Below are 16,322 nucleotides of genomic sequence, written 5' to 3'. Positions count from 1 at the left end.
CTTATTAATCTCTATTCTCATCCCAGTCACAACTATCTATTTTGCACACTCTAGTTCCACTCTGCTCTTTATGCAGTGTTCTCTCTTTCTCATCTCGGCCCAATTCCTACCAAGCTTCAAAGTTCATTTTAAATTCCATATTCCATGAAGCCATCCTGGTTTACTGATCTGAGTGTGATCTCCCTCTTTTGACAACATCACCCGATGTCTTTTGTTTACACTGCTCTAGGGCACATGCCCCTTTCTGTTATTTGCTTTATTTCTTTCTGTACGCCTTTCCCTTTTAACTCCATGGGAATTTCCTTCAAAGCAAGGTGTCATCTTACTTATTATATGACTATGGCTCCTAAAACAGAGCCTGGAGCAGAGTAGGTGATCAATAAATATTGATTGATTGAACAATAACAGTAAAAAGATAGGCAATTGGTAAGCATCTGTTACATTGAGCTAGTCACAAAATTTTCTAGTTTCTGGAAGACCTAGATAATTTTTAAGGACTCACATTTAGTTTTCATAAGATCCACATGAAAGCTGCAAGTTGTGTGCTCCATTTCTTGAGATTATTCTCCTCAGTCCCCAGTTAGAAAAGTGAGTGACAATGCCTTTGAGAACAGCAGGAAAGGCATGAGGCTGAGGAAACAGTATACCTATCTACTATCTTCACCCAGAAGAAAGAAGGGTGAGTAAAATGATTACATGAGCAAGAAGGAATAATTAGAAAAATCAACAGTATCAGAGTGAGCTAGATCTTTGGAGAGATAACTCATATGTAACTCATTTGAACCAAACTCTGCCTTAGGACCAGAACAGCTGCTCTCAAAGAAGAATCTAGCAATCCAGGTGTCGTGGCACATGCCTGTAATCTCAGTACTCTGGAGGCTGAGGCAGGAGTATTGCCATGAGTTCTAGTCCAGCCTGAACTACAAAGCAAGACCCTGTCTCAGAAAAACAGACAAACAAGACAAAAACAAAAACAAAAACAACAAAAAAAGAAGGGTTAGCAGTACTTTGCTGCATATAATCCCTATGTTATAGGAGGATGAGGCAGGACGATCAGAAGTTTGAGTCCAGTCTGAGCAATTTAGCAACTTAGGAAGACTGTCCCAAAAGAAAAACGAAAACATGGGCTATGGATGTAGTCAGTGTGAAGGTTCTGGGCTCATTTCCTAGTACTGGGAGAGAGAGAGAGAGAGAGAGAGAGGAAGAAGAAGGAGGAGGAGGACTGAAGGAGAGAGAAGCAGGGACAGCAAAACAGAGAGGAAGAGAGAAGATCAAGTATACTAATGTCTTAAAGGAAGAAAGACAGCATTTTTTGGTATAGCCTTTTCTTTATCAGTGAGATTGCTGTGTGATTCTTCACCAACTTGTACACATTCAGTTTGTACACTTTGTATGCATGCTATATTTCAAAAATAAAGTTTATTTTATAGACCTTCAATAGCAGGCTCAGCAGCAGGAAAGACAAAACTAAAGAGCTAAGTAGAAATCTAGAAAGAGGATCCAGGTGGAGTACACAGGAAAAAAAGGATGAAAAATATACAAGAAAGGAGAGCTGGATGAAATATCTGCAAGTTACAAAGATTTTTTAAATGATATGTGGCTGCTCTGGATGGGTCTAGATGAATAAAAGAGATAATTAAGGCATTCCTCAAATAAATAACAAAAGAAATCACATGAAAAAAAGACCTCTAAGATCTAAAAGCCTGTCCCAAACAAGAGGAAACCACCTTACAAATTCACACAAAGTTATAACATTTTGGCTCTCATCTACATTAAAAAATTACAAAAATTACTCTAGAGAATCCAACCTCAGTTTTTTTCCTTTCAATACTGGATGACAGAAGACAATGAGGTCAAATCTTCAGTGAAAGAACAAAACCCAAGTTCAGAATTAAGATTTAGCTCCTGTTGGTGGGTGGTGAGGGTGTCAAGTAGTCATGGTCCAGAGTGTACCTTCTCGCTTACTCAGTGGGTTTTCTCTCTTGCTGATAGAACCCTGTGCAATTCACCCATGCAATTCAGGGATGAGGCGAGACAAACTGTCACACATTCCAGGATCTCGTCCTTTGCTCTCTTGGTGACCCTAGCAATGAACTGGCTTACCAGGGGAGCTTGGGGTCTGTAGTTGACGCCAGAACTAGGAAGAAAAGTTTCCTAGTCACTCCCATGTGACTGAAGTCAAAGTTGCACCATGTGTTCTCAAGAATCCCCTGGCTCAAAATTCCCATGCCTATAGTCCTGGTGAAGTATTCCTACACACTTTCCTGTAAATATGAGAGCAGCATAAACACAAGCTCTTTGTCCCAGGGCTCCACCCCTCGAGCTGCATCCTGCTCAGCCTAGTTCAAGCATAACTCCGTGTGGTGACTAAGTAAGTTCTGGTGAGCCCTTCCCACAAGTGTTCTCCAACAAACCAAGGATCAACTACATCTCACATCGATGGTGTATTTGTCACCACCTTTGGGCTCACAAAGGTTGAATCTTAATTAGTGTGCACTAATTGTAATAATCCTAGTCTCTGACAGTGGTTGGTTTATAAAGGGCTGAGTGACTTAGTCCTGTTCAATTAGATGAGAGAAGTCTACTGGCTGGCTTATGTGAAAAGTCTCCTTTCCTTTGAGAAAGAAAGAGGTAGAGTCCACATCACTTGGACACTGTCACATCTGCCTGTAATTCTGGGACTGTGGTATCCATTGTTCAGAAGGAAATTAACCCTAGGGAAGAATGGAAAGGTAGAGGACACAGAGTGGGGGATGAGAAGGACTTTTGATTTACATGTCATGGGGCTTCCCTATCTCAGACCTCCTGGTAAGTGAGCTCATTGAATTTATTTGTTTTAAAAACAATTTGAGGAGATGGGTATGTGACTCAGTGGTGGAGTAGTGCATTCCTAGTTTATATGAGGCTTTGGGCTTGGTTCCCCAGTATTGTAAACAAGAACAACAAAAACATTTGCATATAGATTTTGCTGTTATTTTCTGCCAAGATCTTCCTAATGGGAACATATATAACTCAAACAATTTGTCACCCACAGATGCTGTCACAGAAGTTACTCCAGAAGGAAGAACAATGATTTCAGAAAGAAGTAATGGGTTACAAGAACACTGGTAAGCAAGGAAATGAGTACTACTTAGTGAAGTATAAATAAGAGTGAATGTAACAAACATTTGTGAGCAATTAGCTGTACTATATAGGAAAATTAAATAAGTGCTAAACAGATAATGTGCAATGGGAAAATTAGAGGTATTATGTTGGAAGTTGGGAGACTTCATAGATGTGATGGGGAGTTTTATGTGTCAACGTGACAGAGGGTGGCCAGATCATCCGGTTAAATGTTCTTTCTGGGTATGTCTGTGAAAATGCTTTTGGAGGAGATTACTTTTGAATTGGTAGATTGAGTAAAGAAGATTGCTTTCCCCAGTGTGGCAGGACATCACCCAATCTAATACAGTCTGTTAAGGTGAGGGACTGAATGGGACAAAAATGTGGAGGAAAGGAGACCTCTCTCTCCCTCTCTCCACCTGATTGCTTGAGCTGGGATGTCAATCTTTTCCTGCTGTTGGACTGGGACTTATACCAGATAGTTTCTATTTTTGGACTTGACCTAGAACTTACACCATTGGTTCTCCTGCTCCCCATCAGGGTTTCAGATGCAGACTGGGATCATGCCAGGCATTTTCATGGGTCTCCAGCTTGGAGATGGCAGATCATGGGACTTCTCAGCCTCCATAACCACTTGAGGAAATTCTTTTAAGTCTGTGTGTCTGTTTGTGTGTAATCTCCTACTGGCTCTATTTTTCTGGAGACAACTGACTAATAATAGAAGAGGCAGCATTCAAACTAGGCTTTGAAGTTTGCAGGGTTTTTAGGGTAGAGAAAATGTCAAAGGAACAGATTAAAATGCATAGAAAGCTGGCTCCTCTGTTGGATGTTGAACATGCAGTGATGGCTGTTCTGAGAATTCTCAAGTCCAAAGTGCTCTTTGGTCTATATTATGCTTCAGAAATAAAATGGAAATGATTACCATACCTATGTGTCCAAATATAGAATCTATGTATTTCTTGGGGTGGCAAATCTGCTTTCTGTATATTCAGAAAAAAATAATAATGTTAAAAGGTCAAAAGAAGGGCACCCTTAAACCATCAGAAGGGCAGAGGCACTTCTGGAAATATGATGATAGACTGGAAAATGAACGGTTTTCCAACTGTACTGACAAAAAGAAAGGCATGAAGGCTTTTTGAGAGACTTGCTAAATCTTAAAGGTTTGTGAAAGGGTAAATATAAATTAGTTCACTGAAGAGATTTTTATTTTCATGGAGTTACTGAACAGATGACTGAAAAACTTCACAAATTAAGATAAAAAACAACAAATAAGCGAACAAAAACCTGTGGTATTTTCCCAGTCCTACTACTTATTGGCTGTGTAATAATAATAATAATAATAATAATAATAATAATAATTGGCAAATCAACCAATCTCTCTGTACTTCATTGTGATATCAATGACCTCATTAATAAAATGTCACCTCCCCAATCTACTTCATATAAATGACAGGAACAGGGAGGCATGAAGGGAACCTGCTGCTTGAGCTACACAGTGGGTTCAAGGCCAGCCTAGACTAGGTAGTGAGACCCTGTATCAAAAAAAAAGCAGGTTCATATTTTTGAAACATGATGAGATTGGTCACTTCAGAGAGTGATTAGGAGGCTGAGGTATTAGAAAGTGGAAAGTTCAGTTCTGATAATTGTGGTACTCACAGAAAGCAGAAAACCTCCTGGTTTGGTTCAGGCTGATGTTGAGGAGAGCAGTATGGGCATGGAAACAGGTTGGAAGTGAACTGGACAGAAAGAAATTAGTAGACTCTTTTTCTAATAGTATAGGAGCTATGCCAAGACTTGCAGCTTTGGTCTAGAGGCTGCAATTAAGGGTAAACTTTGAAGGGAAAAATGAAATAGAAGAGAGTTTGACCCCTTTTTGAAGCTGTAATGACATAATTTACATGTTCAGCTTATGAGTATCCACAGTAAAATTGTACTTTCTGACATTTAGGAAGCTTAGCACAGATGGTAGATGGACTGTCCCAAGAGAAAGGCAGAGGCTAAGAATCTCAGGCCCACTATGTGGACAAAGACAAAAATTACCCAATAGACTGAAAACATGGAAGGAACTACTCCCTGCCTAATTTGTCCGTAGGTGTGTCTCTCTCCAGACCCAACAATGCAAATCATGTGTGCTATGACACTTGGGAAGTCATAGAGACACAGAGGATTATCTGATGGCTTCCCATTTCTAAAAAGACCAGACCAGTTCTATTTCCCCTCTGAATCATTTAAAAAATTTGTGAGTCTAATTTTTTATTGTCACACTGAGTGGGGGTCATCACTAACATTTACAAGGCAGGTGTCAGGGATGGTAATATTATGCAGTTCTGGAATAGTCCTGCACAGTGAAGGACTGGCTCCCATTTAACTCTCTTATGTCCAAGAGGACAGTCTTGAGTTTGGAGAAACCTGTGTATACTTATTCAAACCAATAGCCTAACTTCAATTTACATATAAACACAATGTATTTATTGCAGTGTTAATAAACTCCAAATTTTCTAGAACTAAAGGTTTGTATTTTAGTTTTGTTCAGACCTTTTGTTAAAAAAATTTGTTATTGTGGAAATTTGTATAACTGTTAGTAAATCACAGCATTGCTCAACACATTTAGTTGTTTACGTAGCACATTCATCTTGGTTTGTGTTTGTAGTTGGTGAATTCAAAGATGATTCTCCAACTAAATACAGCTCCTGACCACTTCATGATGTCTCACAATATAGTTATTCTCAAGCATTTACATATTAGAATATATATCATTATATTAAAAGCCATTTTCTTTTTAAAAAATTTATATTATGCTTAAGGTATCATTTCAAATTTAAAAACTTAATGGATGCATATATGTATAGTGACTAGGAACCTCCATTTCAGAAGAAAGCTTAACAAAACATTTTTTTTTTTTTTGTGGTACTGGGGATTAAGACTAGGGCCTTTGAACTGAGCTATAACCTCAGCCCTTTTCTATTATTATTATTATTATTATTATTATCATTGTTATTATCATTTTGTGGTACCAGGGAGTGAACTCAGGACCATGTACTTGCGAGGCAGGCATGGTACCACTGAGCTAAATCCCCAGCCCCAGACCTTTTCTATTTTTAATTGTGAGGCAGGGTCTTGCTAAGTAGCTAAATTTCCCAAGCTGGACTTGAACTTGTGACCCTTCTGCCTCAGCCTCCCAGAGTCATGGGATTACAGGTACATGTCACCATGCCTGGTTCAAAGTATTTCTTGTAAAAAGATGGCATTGGGCTTGATGGGCTTGCAAAACACTATACTGAAATGTGACAGGAAAGGCAGGGGTTATAAACATAGGTTATGTTAAATGTTCAAGGCCTACACATTGTACTCCTTCCTGATTAAATTGATTAAAAATTACAACAAATATTTATGTCATGGTCATAGATAGATAGCTAAAATGCTTTTAGGGTTGACCATAGTAACTGAATGTAAGATTTTTTTTTTTTTGGTTTTAACACAGGAGCTTGTCAGTTCTTAATACCAGAAGATCTCAAAGAAAAATTAAAACAAAACTCAGAAGCAATTTGGGCTTCTTAGGCAATAGGAAAAAGCTTCTATGTACTCAGAAGACCCTAAGTTAACAAAGTCAGGTAAGCTCAAACATGCTTTTACTTTCCTTTATGGAGATTTAACAAACTCTAGAGAACAAGGGTTTTCTAGGAAGACAGAACAAATTTTTTTTTTTTATTACATGTAGGAGTATGCTTGTTTTGGGGAACGAAATTTCCTATGTGGTGCAAAATAAATGGACCTTGAAAACTTTTTTAGTGAAAGAAATCACATACAAAAGAACAAATATTGTATGATCCCAAGTTAGATGAAGTACCTAGAGTAGGCAAATTCACAGAGAAAGAAAACAGACAAAAGCTTGCCAAGGTCTGGAGAAGGAGGTATGGGGAATTTATTGGGTAATGAATCCTGAGTTTTAATTGAGGATGATGAAAATGTTTTGGGTATAATGAGGTAATAGTTATGCACCAATTAATGCCACTGAATTGCCAACTTCGGAATGACTTAGTATTTTAAATACTATGTTATTCATATCTTATTAGAATAAGAGGATTAAACACCAAAGTTTCCCTTTTCAAAAAAAAGCTCAACCTCCTAATATACTTCAGTTTATAGAGTGTAAATTTTAAGTCTTTTTTCCTTCCCATTCACATCCTTCCTTTCCAACCTGTATGTTACACCAGAAATATCATTATATTAGAGGGAAAAAGAACAAGAAAGTCCCACAAAGGAAGCCTTCTCACCATTGTTGACTCTTTTTTTTTTTGTATTAAATTCTTTTATTGGTACATTGTAGGTATACAACACAATTACATTTCTCATTGGGAATTGTACCTTTACATAATGCATCTTGGCTCTTATTTTTTCCCCATTCCTAGCCCTCCCTTCATGCCCTCCACCCTTCCCTATTTACAAAGACTTTATTTCCATTTTTTCCATTTCTCATCATTTTTTCCTTTCCCTTCTTTCCTTTCCCCTGCCCCTCCCACTACCCTTACCCCTTTGAACCTTTTCTTCCTATTTTACACTATCGATTATTCATTCTAATCATTGGTACATTTTAGGTATACAATATAATGACATTCACATTGGAAATTTGCACTTTTACATAGTCTCTCTTGGTTCTTATTTTTCACCCTTGCCCAGGTCCTCCCTTCAGCCCCTCCATTCCTCCCTATTTACAAAGATTTTGTTCCTATTTTTCCATTCTCTCATATTAATCCTATTCCCTTCTATCCTTTCCCCTAGCCCTCCCACTTCCTTCCCCTTTGCCCCTTTTCTTCCTATTTCACATTACCTATTATACATTTAGTCCTTATTTACACTTTCAGTTTCTCACACCAGAGAAACTATTTGGTATTTACACATGTGTGTCCTATTTATTTCACTTAAGAGTATCACCTCAATGTGCATCCACTTAGCCATAAATGTCTCTAATTTCTCATTTTTTATGGCTGAGTAGTACTCCATTTTATAAAAAAACCACATTTTCTTTATCCAGTCTCCAGTTGATGGGCATTTGGGCTGTTTCCAAGTTTTAGCTATTACAAACTGTGCTGCTATGAACATGGGCACAGATACATCACTGTAATATGATTCTTTTAATTCTTTGGGGAAGATCCCCAGCAGTGGAATAGTGGGGTCAAATGGGACTTCTAGTCCTAGTTCTTTGAGGTATCTCCATACTGATTTCCACAGTGGTTGCACCAGTCTACACTCCCACCAGCAGTGGAGCAGGGTTCCTCTTTCCCCACAGCCCCACCAGCATTTGTTATTGGTTGATTTCATGATAGCAGCCATTCTTTCTGGAGTGAAGTGGAATCTCAGCGTTGTTTTCATTGGCATCTCTCGAAGGACCAGTGATGCTGAACATTTTTTCATGTATTTATTTGCTATTTCTACTTCTTTGTCTGAGAAATATCTGTTCATTTCAGATGCCCATTTTCGGATTGGGTCTTTAAATTTGGGAAGTCTGATCTTTTTCAGTTCTTTCTAGATTCAAGATTGTAGACCTTTGTCAGAGGAAGAGCAGGTGAAGATTTTTTCCCACATTGTGGGTTGTCTCTTCACACTGCTGGTGGTTTCTCTTGCCATGCAGAAGCCTTTTAATAAGAAGAGATCCCACTTGTTCATGGTTTGTGCTAGTTCATGGGCAACTGAAGTTTTGTTCATAAAATCTTTTCCTACACCGATGTCTTCAAGGGTTCTACCTAACCTCTGTTCCAACTGGTTCAGCGTTTCTATTTTAATATTTAGATCTTTAATCCATTTTGATTTTAGTTGAGTGCATGGTGAGAGATACAGGACTAGTTTTAATCTTTGGCAAGTTGAAGCCCAATTTGTCCAGCACCATTTATTAAAGAGGCTATCTTTCCTCCAGTGAGGGTGTTTGGCTCCTTTGTCGAAGATGAGATGGCTGAGTGTGTCTGGTGTTGTTTCTGCATCCTCTAATCTGTTCCACTGGTCCTCAGGTCTGTTTCTTTGCTACTACCATGCTGTTTTTATCACAGTAGGTTTGTAGTAGAGTTGCAGGTTGGGGATTGTGATACCCCCAGCCATGTCTCTGTTACCTAGAATGGCTTTTGCTATTCTGGGTCTCTTCTTGTTCCAAATGAATTTTTGGATTGTTGTCTCAAGGTCCATGAGGTATGCTGCTGGGATCTCAATTGGAATTACATTAAATCTTTATAGCAGTTTTGGAAGTATGACCATTTTCACTGTATTAATCCTTCTTACCCAGGAGCAGGGGATGTCTGTCTATTTTCTGATATCATCTTCAATCTCTCTTTTCAGAGTGCCATAGTTTTCAGAGAAGAGGTCTTTGATTTCTTTCATTAGGATGATTCCTAGGTATTTCAGTGTTTTGGATGCTATTATGAAAGGAATTATTTGCCCTATTTCTCTCTCAGTGAGTCTGTCATTGGTGTAGAGGAAAGCTATTGATTTTTGTGTGTTGACCTTGTAACAGCTACTTGATTGAATTTGGTTATTAAGTCTAGAAGACTTTTGGTGGAGTGCTTGGGGTCTTCTCTATACAGTATCATGTCATCTGCAAAGAATGACAATTTGAATTCTTCATTTCCTATCTTTATTCCTTTTATTTCTTTCTCTTGTCTAATTGCCATGGCTAATGTTTCCAGAACTATATTGAACAAGAGTGGTGATAGTGGACATCCTTGTCTTGTTCCTGATTTTAGTGTGAAGGATTTCAGTGTTTGACCATTTAGTATGATATTGGCTGTTGGTTTTTCATAGATGGCTTCTATCAGTTTGAGGTAGAGACCATCTATTCCAATTTTTTGTAGGGTTTTTATCATAAATGCATGTTGGATTTTATCAAATGCTTTTTCTGCATCCATGGATATAATCATATGGATTTTGTCCTTGGCTCTATTGATATAGTGTATTACATTGATTGATTTGCATATATTGAACCATCCCTGCATCCCTGGGATGAATCCCACTTGATCAGGGTCTATGATCTTCTTGATGATCTTCTGCATTCTGTTTGCCATTATCTTATTAAGGATTTTTGCATCTATGTTCATTAGTGAGACTGGCCTATAGTTCTCCTTTTGGGTTGGGTCTTTCTCTGCTTTGGGGATCAAGGTGATGCTTGCTTCCAGGAATGAATTTGGAAGTATTGCTTCCCTTTCAATCTCATTGAATAGTTTCAACAGTAGTGGCAGTAGTTCCTCTAAATGCCTTATAGAATTCAGCAGTGAAGCCATCAGGGCCCAGGCTTTTCTTAGTTGATAAGTTTTTAATTACATTTTCAATTTCAATGGTTGATATTGGGTTGTTCAGAATTTTTAGGTCTTCTTAGTTCAACTTTGGTAATTCATATGTATCTAGGAATCTGTCCATTTCTTCTGTGTTTTCCATCTTATTGGCCTATAGGTTCTGGATGTAGGTATTGATGATCCTCTGGATTTCTGCTGGGTCCATTGTGATTTCACCCTTTTCATTCCTAATTGCATGGATTTGGGCCTTTTCTTTCCTTTTTCTGATAAGGTTGGCTAAAGGTTTGTCAATTTTGTGGATTCTTTTGAAGAACCAACTCTTGGGTTCATTGATGTTTTTGTATCGTTCTCTTAGTCTCCATTGTATTGATTTCTCCTCTGATCTTTATAATTTCCTTCTTTGTATGAGCTTTGGGGTTGTCCTGCTCTTCTTTTTCAAGAAGCTTGAGATTCAGCATCAGGTTGTTTAATTGGGCTTGTTCTGTTTTCCTAATATGCGTATTCACTGCTATGAATTTCCCTCGTAAGACTGCTTTCATTGTGTCCCATAGATTCTGATACGTTGTATTGTCATTGTCATTTAATTGCAGGAACTGTCTGATTTCTTCTTTAATTTCCTCTGTGACCCATTGGTTATTCAGAAGTGTGTTGTTCAATTTCCATGTGTTTATGAAATTTTTTGAGTTTCAATTGCTATGGATCTCCAATTTCATCACGCTATGGTCTGATAATATACATGAGATAACTTCACTTCCTTTGCACTTACTTAAACATGTTCTATGTGTGAGTATGTGGTCTATTTTGGAGAATGACCCATGTGCAGCTGAGAAGAATGTGTATTCTGATTTTGTGGGGTGGAAGACTCTGTAAACATCTGTTAAGTTCATTTGTTCAAGAGTTTGATTTAGTTCTTGTATTTCATTACTTATTTTTTGTCTAGTTGATCTATCTATTTGTGACAGTGGGGTGTTGAGGTCCCCCACTACAATTGTATTAGTGCATATATGACTTTTCATGTCTGTTAGTATTTGTTTTATATAGTTGGGTGCACTAGTGTTTGGTGCATAGATATTTATGATAGTCATCTCTTCCTCTTGGATTGTTCCCTTTACAAGGATGTAGTGTCCTTCTTCATCTCTCTTAATCAGTGTTGGTTTGAAATCTACTTGATCTGCAGAGAGGATAGCTACTCCTGCTTTTTTTCGTGTTCCTGTCACATGGAGTATTGTTTTCTACCCTTTAACTTTCAGTCTATGAGTTTCCTTTTGAATTAAGTGTGTTTCTTGTATGCAGCATATTGTTGGATTTTGCTTCTTGACCCATTCTGCCAGTCTATTTCTTTTGATTGGTGAATTGACACCATTAATGTTGATGGTTATAACTGAAACGTATTGACTTGTCATTGCCATGACTTTTTCTTTTTGTTGGGTTCTCCCCCTTTCCATTTAATTTCTTGTCATGCCAGATGGATTCATTCTGCTTTGCTTCCTGGGGTTGTGATCCTCAATGCCTGTTCCTAGGATATTGTGTAAAATTCTTTGGAGTGCTGGTTTGGTATTCACAAAGTTCCTAAGGTGCTCTTTGTCATGAAAGTATCTTATTTCTCCATCCATTTTGAAAGATAGTTTTTCAGGGTACATCAATCTGGATTGGAGGCTGTTTTCTTTTAGGGCTTGGAATATGTCACTCCAAGCTCTTCTTGCCTTGATGGTTTGCATTGAGAAGTCTGCTGTGATTCTGATGGGCTTTCCTTTATTTGTGGTTTGTTTCTTTTCTCTGACTGCTTGTAGAACTTTGTTCTTCTGTTGTGTTTCTGGAATCTTAACAATTATATGCTTATGTGTAGATTTTTTTTTGATCAAGGCTCTTTGGAGTCCTATATGCCTCACTTATCTGTATGCCAAGCTCTTTTCCCCTGCTTGGGAAGTTTTCTGCTATTATTTCTGTGAAGAGATTTTTTTATGTCATCTGCACTCTCTCCTGTTTCTTCATTGACTCCAATCAGTCTTATGTTATTCTTCTTTGCATCATCTACCAGCTGCTGGATTAATTTCTCATGTTTCCTTATAATTTAGAAGCAATTTTTCTTTTCCTGGTCATTAATTGCAATCTTATCTTCTATATCTGAAATTCTGTCCTCACATTGGCTCATTCTGCTGTGTAGACTTTCAATGGAGTTTTTCATGTCCTGGAAATCTATTTGTATCTGTTTTGTGGATTCCACTTGTTTCTTATGTTGGGATTCCATCATGTTCCTGAGCTCCTCTCTAGATTTATTAATTATGTCTTGCACTAGGGGCACAATTTCTCCTGTTATCTGAGAAATTATTTCTGATTTCATTTTTTCCAGATCCCCTTTTGTTGCCAGTTCAGTGGGTCCAGGTGGTTGAGTATCAGAGTGTTCCATCTCATTTCCCTTTGGGGTTGCTGTAGGTGATCTGGAAGTCTGGTTTTGAGACTTATTTATGTGTTTTCTCATTTCGACTGGGGCGGGGGGCTGTTAGCGCCTTCACAGATTACCTCCTCTGAGCTGGGAGAGGTGGGACAGGGGCTGGGAGCGGCGGTAGGGATGGAGACCCAAAAGCCCTTTCCTGTGGGCTGGGAGCAGTGGGAGGGATGGTGGCTGGGAATCCCCTTCCTCTGGACCAGGAGCAGTGGGATGGTGGCTCAGAAGCCCCTCCCTCTGGGCTGGGAGCGGTGGGAGGGATGGTGGCCTGGAAGCCCCTTCCTCTGGGCCAGGAGCAGCGGGGCAGAAGGCGGCCCAAAAGCCCTTTCCTCTGGGCCGGGTGCAGCGGGAGGGATGGTGACTGGGAAGTCCCTTCCTCTGGACCAGGAGCAGTGGGACGGTGGCTCAGAAGCCCCTACCTTTGGGCCGGGAACAGTGGGACTCAGTACCTTGGTCTGGTGGTCTGGTGTCCTCTGCATCTTTGTAGTGTGGAACCAGGTGGCTGCCTGTCTGCAGCGGGGTGCTTTGGTATCTTGCGTGCGACTCAGGACCTCGGTAGGGCATGCACAGACCTTCCTGTGCGCAGCGGGCTGATTCGTTGTATTCTGTGCGACTCAGGACCTAGGTAGGGCATGGGCAGACCTGCCTGGCTGCAGCGGGCTGATTCGGCCTGTTCTGTGCAACTCAGGACCTCGGTAGGGCCCCATTGTTGACTCTTGAATCTTCAAATACCGTGTTTAAAATAAAGCAGAAAAGATGACTATTTGACATATATGGAAGATTTAACCTTTTCTTAGTACATTTAAATGAATGTGAAAGGCCTTAAACTCCTGTTTTTGGTCAGTCTTGCCTGCTACTCCTTTTGGACGCAGAGGCTGGGACTGTATTTACTGACACAGTTGTACTACAAGCCATTTCCTTTCCTTAGCACATGCGGTGGGAGGGCTAATAGGTCCTTCAACAAAAAGGTAATCTGCTCCAATGTCTAATTCAGGCTTTTGGTTTGTGTTTTCCGGTTTGTTTTTTTTTTTTAACCAAAAAAAGTTTTAAAATTATCATTTCTGCAGATTCTTTTCCTTATGATCTTTTATCCTAAGAGCAGATTTCTACCATGAGGACAGAGAATCAAGACCCGAGCCCCTGTAGCTTCTCTCTTAGATTTCAAATCGAGACATTCAGTCTGACTTATTCTCCCAGAGATGACCTTGCTCAGACTGACCCTGTCTTCAGTTTTGACTTCTCTAGCACAATCTATGACTGAAGTCAGGCTTCACTAGGCTATGTAAATGTTTTATTGGGATTTTTGTTTGTTTTGTTGTTTGTTTTGCTGGCTGAAGGATATCTTGGAATGAGATATATGTTTTTATAGTTCTGTAACCTTGTGAAAGAAAAACATATGCCTACATAATATTAGGGATGTAACGCTCCTTGTTCCGATAGTCAAGCTGCTGGCTGGACTATGGAATACACGCAAAGGGGCAGCAGATTTATTATGATACCACACAGACCTGTGTACCGGAGTATTTCCAGTATAGGTTGGGGCCCAGCAGGATAGTATCAGCCTCCAGATCGTCTGGATAGAGCAACAGAAACTTCAAAAAACCTGCCCTCTTGGAGACATCAAAGTTTTTTTCTTTCTTTTTCAATTTTAAGGATAATGCAAATATAATAGAGTCTTTGTGTTTTGTCAGAAAAGTTAATGAAGTTTACTTCTTTAGAACTTAGAGTGAATAGTAAACAAAATTATGTTGTCATTCTCCCTGGGGTACATCCAGTGCTGTCACATTAAGCAAACATTCCTTCTCGTGGGAACATAGTACTTGATGGCTTATGCAAGCAGAAAGAGCTGAAGAAATAAAGAATAGGAAGCATTTAGATACACATATGATGGGAAAGACAAGGATGATCAGCCTTTTAAGTGTTTGCAATTTAAAGGACCATAGGAAAACTGATGTGGAGCCACCTATGAATCAGTGAGGACTTTGTTCTGAAATGTTCATGGGATGGGCTTAGGCCTCAGAATCTCTTCTGGGAAGAGGACAGGCAGCTAGGGTGGCAAGAGCAGGCGTGACACTACTGGGGGCAGTGTGACAATTTGAAATGACATGAAATGACTTTGGGACTCTGACCTGGAAGCATGTTTGGATTGGACTGAGATTTAACAGACGACAACAGTGTGGAGAGAGGAGCCTTGGTGACATAACACATCTCTCTCCTTTCCTGGATCCATCCTGCTTCTTTGTGGTTCTGCTAACAGCTTCGGGGCCCATTGTCATCCAGAGCCCCAGGACTAACTGCCAAGAGAGGGAGAAGGATGAAATTGACTGTTGGGGAATCCCAACCCAGAATTTGGAAAATTGTCTCCAAAATGGCAACAGGCCTTTGGGAGTAAACAGATTAGCTCATTTTGAGAAAGAAGTATTTATGATCAAACACAACAGGTATAAAATCCTAGGAGAAACAACTTTATGGTTATGAGATAAAGTGGGACACTTTACCCACTGGCCTGTCCTGCTGTTCAGAGTGTTAGAAACCTTTCTCTCCCCTTGCAGTTGTTTGCAGGAGATGGATGTACTGCTTTTCCCTTGTCCCTAGTAAAGTTGTCCTGGACTCTGGCTGGCGCCTTTTTGGACAGCCACCACTGGCTCCATTTCAAGTGGCATGTGGGGTACAGCTGGCAGCAGCACTGGGTTCTCTGTGGTCAGGGAGCATTCAAAAGAGCAGAAGGAATAGCCACGTCAAGGCCTGGCTTGTCCCCGGGACCTCCCTTTGCCAGGAACCACGGGACGCCCGACCCCAGTACAAGAAAGGCCACATGGAGAAGCTGGCAAAAGAACCAATCATCGGTGGAGCACAGGAAGCAGCTTCTGTGGGTTTTCACCGCAGCCACACCACCAATGTTACACAATGTGATGTGATGGGGGAAAGTGGTTTTTCTTACTCTTCCAAATTAAGGTAGTATTTCCTTGACAAATTAATAAAAAAGAATGATTTTTTGGTGTGAAGAATGATCTGGAATGATTTGCCTATTAACTGATGAAATAAATGACTTATAAATGTTGGAAAAGAAAATGGATGAATTGCACTTTCTTTCCCCCAGCTCACTGAATGCTGAGACAGACAAGCTCGTTTCATCCTGGTCAAGAGCATGTGGTTTTCTGGTCAGGGGATGGGCGAGGGAGTCAGAAAGTCTGGGTTGTATTCCCAGCTTTGCCACTGACTCATTGGGTGACCTTGACCAATGCACCCTCAACCTTGGCATCCAGAAAACAAGGATTTAATGACAAACCCCAGAGAGGAATGTTTGAACAGTTTCTAAGCATATGGTGTTTGGTGCTCTGAGGTCCCAGTCAAGCAAAGGTGACAAGAATTTCCAATTTAATTTTCTTGCACAGGAAAGCATGGTTGACAGCTTCTAGAGACAATTAGGGTGGAGAGCATGATAAATCCCCATGACTGTTAGAGGTAACCTTTGTTACATGGCTTTGAAAACTCTCAAG

At 39.8% G+C, this 16,322-nt stretch overlaps 1 protein-coding gene and 1 long non-coding RNA gene across 3 annotated transcripts in view; one reads left to right on the top strand and one right to left on the bottom strand.

The window, feature by feature from the left end:
* LOC110345453 (uncharacterized) overlaps window positions 1-8,144 on the top strand; it is a 67,359-nt gene extending 59,215 nt beyond the window's left edge. Inside the window, exons 3-4 of the long non-coding RNA XR_015448640.1 lie at window positions 3,035-3,107; window positions 6,584-8,144. This is a non-coding gene — a long non-coding RNA (uncharacterized LOC110345453). The remainder of the gene's footprint in view (window positions 1-3,034; window positions 3,108-6,583) is intronic.
* Window positions 1-16,322, bottom strand: part of Slc25a13 (solute carrier family 25 member 13) — a 423,604-nt gene that overhangs the window by 226,014 nt on the left and 181,268 nt on the right. The gene's annotated exons all lie outside the window — the stretch shown is intronic.

This window comes from Heterocephalus glaber, unplaced genomic scaffold (assembly GCF_053883595.1).
Source record: "Heterocephalus glaber isolate CG9 unplaced genomic scaffold, H.glaber_assembly_v1.0 deba00000546, whole genome shotgun sequence".
In the NCBI taxonomy this organism is placed as follows: Eukaryota; Metazoa; Chordata; class Mammalia; order Rodentia; family Bathyergidae; genus Heterocephalus; species Heterocephalus glaber.
The sequence above is the reverse complement of the archived record's forward strand: the minus strand, read 5'-3'. Positions and strand labels throughout refer to the sequence as shown.